This window comes from Xenopus laevis, chromosome 6L (assembly GCF_017654675.1).
Source record: "Xenopus laevis strain J_2021 chromosome 6L, Xenopus_laevis_v10.1, whole genome shotgun sequence".
Classification (NCBI taxonomy): Eukaryota; Metazoa; Chordata; class Amphibia; order Anura; family Pipidae; genus Xenopus; species Xenopus laevis.
Window position 1 is genome coordinate 5,926,724 of NC_054381.1, and position 8,634 is coordinate 5,935,357.

Consider the following 8,634-nt stretch of genomic DNA (forward strand, 5'->3'; position numbering starts at 1 on the left):
CTTGATTTTCTTCCACGGATGATGAATACGTTCATTCCAGGCAGACAGCCCAGACTATAAACAGTTCTATGCCTCCTGTTTTATTGTGCTCTATACACAGTGCAACACTGCAAGCTAAACCTGAATTGTCCATAGCATTTTTGAGACTTTTTTTTTTTTTTTTTTTAAATGAGTGAGATGCACTTCAACACTAGAAGAGGTTTCCAAGCATGTTGGCAGCAAAGTGGTTAAACTATTCACTGACACACTCCAGAGATGTATCCAGAATCCAGAGCTCTTCTCCTCTGCCACACCCATGCAGCAGTTCCTGTGGAACGCTATCCTTCCCCTGTACAGCACCAGCCCCATATTAGCATTAGCAGCACCAGCACCATATTAGCAGCAGCAGCACCATATTAGCAGCACCATATTAGCAGCAGCAGCACCATATTAGCAGCACCATATTAGCAGCAGCAGCAGCACCACCATATTAGCAGCACCATATTAGCAGCAGCAGCACCATATTAGCAGCAGCAGCACCATATTAGCAGCACCATATTAGCAGCAGCAGCAGCACCATATTAGCAGCACCATATTAGCAGCAGCAGCACCATATTAGCAGCAGCAGCAGCACCATATTAGCATTGTGTGATGTCATGGGCCAGCGCTCCCCTCCTGACCACCAGTGCCGAGTGCCAAAAGCTGCATCATCCCCAGACAGAGAGAACAGAAGGCCTGCCACGCCTTGAGGGGGAAAGACAAAGTCATCGGCCAACAAAGACACTGACCAGTTCTACTTCACGGCGGCTCAGATAAAATCCAGATGCCAGTGAAGCTACATACATTCGTGCAAGAGTGTGGCTGCTGCGGTCTGCAATGGGTTTAATCCAGGGGACAGAAGAGAACTGGTGAAATAGTTATAATGTGAATATACCGTGAAAATATTTTTATCTCAGATTAAAAATCTTAATCCAGAATCGGTTTGTTTATATTATGCATGTTTATTACATATGGGTGCCTACATGGGCACATCGTCGGACAGGCGAGTCGAAAGCCGACTGGGGCTTCATTCTCAGGGGAACCCACCCCGTCTCCGGGCCCCCTGCCTCTGCTGCAACCACCCTACAGACCCCCACCTCAGGCAACAAACCCCCCATCTGGGCCCCCTCGCATACCTGTCCTGTAGTTGTAGCCCGATAGGGGGGCAAAGGAGGGGGCGAGATCAGGGAACAGTGTAGGCTGAAAACGGGTGTGGGTCTGGGCTGGCGGGGCCCACCGCATTTTTACCCGGTGTCCCACTGGCCCAGTCCGACTCTGAATGAGTACAAGGATGCACTTATGTAAGTGCCTAAAGGAAGCAAACAGATTCAGTCCCTCTAAGTGCCAGCACATATGCCGAGGGGGCAGATAACCAGGACTCCTAGCATTCGGCCCCTACATGGTTAAGTCCGTTATCCTGCTGTAATGAGACAGTGATCTGTGAGACGGGACTTATACAGCATGTCTGGCTTTGCAACTGTTTGTGTCTCTGCAGGTGTCTTGGATGCAAACACATGTTATAAACATGCACAAACACACTCTTATTTCTCATTAGAATAAAGGTGGTCATGCACGGAGAGATCCGCTCGTTTGGCGATGTCGCTAAACGAGCGGATCTCACTCCAATATGCCCACCTTGAGATGGCCAATATTGGGCTGATCCGATCATGGGCCCTAGGGCCCAACGATCGGATCCTAACGAATGGGAACGGGCGGATCGCGGGACCGCATCAACAAACAGATGCGGCCGCGATCCGACAGGATTTTTAGTCCCATCCGATCGAGATCTGGCCGACTTACACGGGCCAATAAACTGCCGACTCGGTCTGTAGGCAGCTTTTATCGGCCCGTGAATGGCCACCTTAAGTCTACTTGGATATAGACAATGATGCAGTACAATCAACACATAACAGATCCCATTATATGTTTTGTGCAATGTTTCCAGACTAGCAGCAAGTGTGTCTAATGACCAACATCCTTAATAAATGGATGAACAGCCAATCAGCTTCCAACTCTCGGCTAACATGCAAATTAATATTAGCCACTCAATTAAGAAAATCTAACCAATAAATGTCAGTAGCCACAAATGAGCCGCATGTGTCGAATGCTAAAACATGACTGTCCTTCACACTAACCATCCACTAATAACGTAACAAAGGCAATCGCTTTCCTCAAAGTCATAACGAAGCAGCCCGAGGTCCCTAGTGAGTTAGACATATGTCCCTCTCCTGACAACAGTTTCCAAAAGCAAGCACTACTTAAAGGGGTTGTTCCTCTTTAAATGAACCTTTAGGGCTCTTACAGACGAGCGTTTGAAGCTGCGCTCCCCTGCGTTCCGTTTTAGGAGTTCAGCCGCAGGGCAGCGCAGGAGTAGGCGCATTCAGTTTTTCAATGGGGTTGTACTCACACAGGCGCATGTAGGTGCCGAACGCAGGTTGAGACGCAACATGCTGCATTTTTCCTGCGTTTGGCGCCTACATGCGCCTGTGCGAGTACAGCCCCATGGAAAAACTGAATGTGTCTACTCCTGCGCTGCCCTGCGGCTGAACTCCTAAAACTCCTCTGTAAGAGCCCTTAGTATAAAGCAGAGACTAATATCCTGAGACCAATTAGCAATTGGATTTCATTTTTTATTATTTGTGGTTTTTGAGTTATTTATTCAGAAGCTCTCCGGTGTGCATTTACAGCAATCTGGTTGCTAGGGTCCAATTTACTCTAGCAACCATGCATTGATTTCAATAAGAGACTGGGATATGTATAGGAGAGGGTCTGAGTAGAAACACGAGTCATAAAAAGTAACAACAACAATACATTTTTAGCCTTGCAGAGCATTTGTTTTTTAGATGGGGGTCAGTGACCCCCCCATTTGAAAGCTGGAAAGAGTTAGAAGAAGATGGCAAATAATTAAAAAAATTGTAAAAAATAAATAATGATGGTCAATTGAGAAGTTGCTTAAAATTAACCATTCTATAAAATACTAAAAGTTAAAGGGGTGGTTCACCTTAAAGTTAACTTTTATTATGCTATAGAATGGCTTATTCTAAGGAACTTTTAAATTGGTTGTCGTTATTTATTTTTATAGTTTTTAAATTATTTGCATTCTTCTTAAAACTCTTTCCAGCTTTCAATTGGGGGTCACTGACCCCATTTAAAAACAAATGCTCTGTAAGGCTACATATGAATTGCTACTTTTTATTACTCATCTTTCTATTCAGGCCTCTCCTATTCATATTCCAGTCTCAATCAAATGAATGCATGGTTGCTAGGGGAATTTGGACCCTAGTAACCAGATTGCTGAAATTGCAAACTGAGCTACTAAATAAAAAGCTAAATAACTTAAAAACCACAAATAATAAAAAATGAAAACCAATTGCAAATTATCTCAGAATATCAATTTCTACATCATACTAAAAGCTAATTGAAAGGGAAACCACCCCTTTAAAGGGCAGCTCCACATAAAGGTTGCAGTTTTTTTTGGAATATAAATAAAATGTTTTCCAATGTACAGATATTGGATCCCATATCTGGAAACCCATTTTTCACTGTGTACCTATTGGTAACAGAGATGCATGGATACCCATTGTTGGCAAAACAACCCTATTGGGTTTATTTAATGTTTAGTATAATTAAAGCATGATAATCCAATTTACAGAAAGATCGCAGGTAGATATCCAGGTGACAAGCATTCCGGCCAATACATGCAAGTTATTTAAAAAGGGTTAAAAGTTTTTAATGTTAGTTGTAAATGTTTTCTGTTTGGGACTCTTGAAACAATGTAAAAAGATGTCCATATCCAGTTTAATCAACCGGTTTCTGCTACAATGTTTTGGGAGAACAGAGAAAGCCAGAGAGATGTTGCTTTATGCTTTAAATTGCAATGACATTTTACAAATAACCTTAAAACCACTGAAAAATGCAATTAATGTATATTGGAAAGTTGTTTGGAATTATATATTTTCTTTCATTATGTAAAAAGCAAGTTTTTAAGCGGAGGACCAGTTTAACACGCAAGAGGATAGTGCTCAGTCTAGATTCCAACATAGCCAATGTTTACATACCTATGCAACTAACAGGCTTCCCTGCTATCGCCAAACCACACTACTTAACCCTTGTTTATAGCCGAGCTAAACCTAAAGGGACTAGAGGATTTACATCATGGGCTGCCATCAGATGAGAAAAGAAGTGGTTATAGACATTTAACCTGAAAAAGACAAATAATCACAACCTTAAAGATCCAATTAGTGGCTTAGGAGAAAGTGTTTTTTTTAAAAAGAAATATTTCACCACCTCTAGCAACACAATGATACTCCTGTCAATTTGCACTGCAGCAAAATCCCCAAAATACCACGTAACCTCCATGCAGCCGATTACCCAGCAGTCACCTCCCTGTGTCTCTAGATAATCCCACTCACAAGTGTCGCCCTCAATCACAGCACCTCCTTGGGTGACAGACATCTTCCCAGCATACTGAAAGAAGTGAGGCCAGTTCTATACAAAAGGAAAGGAATGAACCCAAGCAGACCCTCCTTCCAAAGGGAGTTATTTAATACTGGCAATATCAGTCATGGGGTTGGCCCAGATGCTTTCGTCTACTTCTCACCCAGGCTAAACCCACCCAAGCTTCCCTCTCCTGGAGTTGTGAGTATTACATCAAAAGTACAGCATTTTTAAAGTGCCAACATATTCTGCAGAAGGGTATATACACACGAAACACACAGATTATATATATATATATCTATATCTATATATATATATTTATATTATTTATCGATCATACAAATACAGACAGAAGAGATAAAGAGGGCCCTGATCATTGCAGCTTACAGGAGAGGGGCACAAGGCACAAGGTGTGGGCTAGTGATGTGTAGTAGCGATGTGTGGGGCGGCCCATCACCGCGGGTTGTGGGTGGGTTCACGTTGGTCTCTTCTGCCTGCTTTCTCCACCCGCGACCTTACACTGCCAGATTCCGGAATCTATTTTTATAGGAGCGCACTTGCCCTGCCCCTTTTGTGATGTCATCTGTGGGGCAGCACGGGTCTATAAATAAAGGGGAAGAGGCGGGTGAGGGTGGGCCCAGGTTGGTGCGGGTCAAGAAAAACCATGCCCTGCGTATCACTAAAGAGCAGTCCGACAAAAAAGTCGACCCGCACCAGACCCTAACCCACCCTTTCATCACCCACATCCAACCCTAACCCAGTGCACCTCCATTTTTATAGACACGCACCCATCCCAACATCAAGGAAGTGCCAACTGGAGGTGGAATTGGGGAACTATAAGGTCGTGGGTATGGTGGGCACAGTAAAGTTCAGCCTGAACCTGCCCACAAAGATGGAAGTCAGCCTGACCCCCGGGTTTTGGACCAGCCCATTCATCGCTTTTGTGGAGTATAATGTATTTATCAAGATGGAATACATGGAATATATTTATTGAGTGAATTATATTACGAAATGCGGATGAAAAGCCAAACGTTATATATAAAATATTTTATGAGAGCTGTTCAATGGCTAGCCCTCACACAGGCACCAATAAATGGAGTCCTGGCACATTCTGATTGTGAGCAGCAGCACAGGCAAATTAGAATGACGACATTTTTAATGAGACTTTGATCCACAAACAATACAGAATGGGACATAAAAGCAACAGGCAGAAATGAGAATGTAAGCAGATATCCCAAAGTTGGCACCTGCTTCTTCCCCTTTTGCCTCACAGTGACAGGTAGGCAGGTGTTATATCATCTCTAAAATAGGGGAAGAGACCAGAATGATAGGGACAGCTTCCCTCTACCATATCCATTCAGTGACTAACGGCCAACTAACTCGGTGTATGGTTTCCCAACTGTCAGATGAACCCTTTACTGTTTATTGATGGCTGTCCATAAGAAAGAATGAGGCCCAAGGCAGCAGTTAACCTATGAACAGGCAGTTAACCTATGACAGCATCCTGCAGAGAGTTGCAGTTGAAACTAGACAAGAACCTGAAGCTCTGAGTAATAAAGTGACACAGTTACAAGACAGTGAATCCTGCAGATCATTATATAATAATAACTGGGTCACACCCCTTATTCTGCGCATTCCTACAAGCTTCCTTAACAAGGATGTCAGCAACTATGTACACACTCCAGATAGAACCCCTCAATGCCATCAGAGGGGTCTGAGAGTAGACTCTACAGCAGTCAGTAATGGGTCAATTATTAGGCAGAGATACCCACATTTACAGCGGGTGGCAGAAGCTTCACATGGGGTCTCCTTTCATACAGAAGATTAGCAGGGTACTACCAGTGTAAACAATAACTGGGTTGCTGGTAGCTGGGCTGGGGGTAGGGTTGCCACCTGGCCGGAAAAATGATGGCTGATCCCAATGTTATTAATAGGGAAAAAAGATAAATATATAGGAAGCCGGTATTTTTTTCCAGAAAAGGTGGCAACCCTAACTAAGGGTAATCGACTGCAATGTTTATAACGATACACTGGTCTCCGGATCACACGGTAGTTACAGTAGTTACGGTAGTTACAGAAATGCCAGCTATTTCGAATGGGTCACAGGTATGCGACCTGTTAACCCGAAATCAGTTTTCTAGAAAGCTCCGAATTACAGGAAGGACCTCTCCCATAGAGACCATTTAAATCAAATAATTGAACTTTTTAAAAAATGATTTCCTTTTTCTCTGTAACAATAATAAAACAGTAGCTTGTACTTGATCCCCAACTAAGATATAATTAATCCTTATTGGAGGCAAAAACAATCCTGTTTATTTAAGGTTTAAATGATCTTTAAGCAGACTAAAAGGTGGCCATACACGGGCAGATAAAGCTGTCGATATCAGTCCTTTAGACCAATTCGGCAATTTATCTGCCTGTGTATGGGGGCTACCATGGGTCTTCCCGATCAATATCTGGCCACTATATTGATCGGGAAGGTTTAACTATTCCGGCGTCGGAGCCCATTGCTCCCCGTTGTAATCTGATCATTCGGCCCTAAAGCCGAATGTTAGATTACCCCGATATAGACTGCCGTTGGTGGGATTATCGGGGATAGATCTGCTTGTTTGCCGAAGTCACCAGACGAGCGGATCTCTTCGTTTATGGCCAGCTTGAATGGAGAAAGGGTTTTTAAGAGGTTTTTTTTTTTTTTTTTTTTTTTACTAATGCACAGTGCAGGGAGGGAGACGGGCAATACCAGGCAGTTAAGTGGGGCTTTTTTGGTATAGGGGTTTAGTTCTCATTTAAGGTATGGAGATCCAAATTACAGAAAGACCACTTATCCAGAAAACCCCAGGTCCTAAGCATTTTGGATAACAGGTTATTGTACAGCATGTAGAGGGATTCCAACAGCAATGCCCATAATCCTAAAGCAACATACATGATAGCAAATGATCCTCTGAGAAATTATCAGGGCCCTAGCAAAAATGACAGCACTAGCCAGATGTCACAACTACACCCAGGTCCCCCAAATCCCACAGAATTACGTTGTATGCCAACTACGGCCCTAGAATGAACAGCAAGATTTGGGGTGCTTGCCTGTAAATTCAAGGGTCTCTTAATTGTAAAGACATACATGAGGTTTCAAGTAAATTCCCAGGGGCCCCTAGATGCCACTGCAATATAAAAGGTGTAGAAATAAATACAGGTTCAACCTGTGGGTTCTGGCAAATGGCAGAGGGGCTACTGTAAGATGCCATATCACTATTCAGTGGGCCGGTGAGGGTTTGTTTGGGCCTCTGTGTAGCTGGAATGTCAGGGACTATTTTGACTCCCAGTCCAGACCTGGCAACCACCATGGGGTCCCTAATCCTGGAAACAAGAGAAAGTGCCAGAAAGCACCCAGGGGCCACAGCAGTAATGGAGACACAGGAACTTCCCAAGGGCCCCTGTGTTAGAGAAGGAGAAGCCTCAGTGTGGCCTTTCAAGACACTGTCTCTTTAATTGGGTTATACCATTCACTAATTAGCCCAATGCAGTTGCTGCTTAACTACAAGTCCCACAATTCCCAGTAGACGGGCTGACAAGACTACATGGCCATAGAGAAACCAAGACAGACAAGAAATGAACGTAGGAACAAAAGTGTGGGATAAAGGAGCCCCTGTCCCTATAGGGTGGGATCTCCCAAGACGGCGGGAAGTTGCCCAAACCCCTCACAACCGAGCGCGCACACCCACCCAATACTTACGTGTGTAACACTGTCCCTCTCGCTCTCTGACAACTTTGGACACGAAGGATAAACGCTACAACCAGCAAATCCGTAACCGTTTTCCACACACTCTTTCCCCGCTTGCACGGCGGCCGCCAAAGCCCTCTGGAGACCGGCCACTCCCCGCCCTAGGCAATGACAGACAACGGCAACGCCCACTCACGAGTCGAGATGAGAAGCAAGACCGGCTCTCTTAACCAATCAGAAGTCAGGATAGAAGAAGCTGGGCGATGGAAGCTGACACAGGCCGACTGCCTATCAGGAGTAGTGAGAGGAGAAGACTGAAGGGGAATCACTGAAGGGAGGAGCTGGGAGAAAGGCAGGACGAGGCAACCAATCACAGGACGAGGTTGGCCTATTCCACGACAATGGGGTGGATCTAGCGCTTTTGGACACGAGTAGGCGTGGTGGTTAAGAGTATTTAGCCG

The 8,634-nt window shown here is 44.5% G+C and overlaps 1 protein-coding gene across 14 annotated transcripts in view; it reads right to left on the reverse strand.

Annotated features, from left to right (window-relative positions):
- Positions 1 to 8,363, reverse strand: part of map4.L (microtubule associated protein 4 L homeolog) — a 129,184-nt gene extending 120,821 nt beyond the window's left edge. For 13 of the 14 annotated variants that reach the window (XM_018266382.2, XM_041565353.1, XM_041565355.1 and 10 more), the window contains exon 1: positions 8,186 to 8,363. The gene's annotated coding sequence lies outside the window, so the exon portion shown is untranslated. 14 annotated transcript variants of the gene reach the window in all.
- Positions 8,364 to 8,634: the final 271 nt, after the last annotated feature.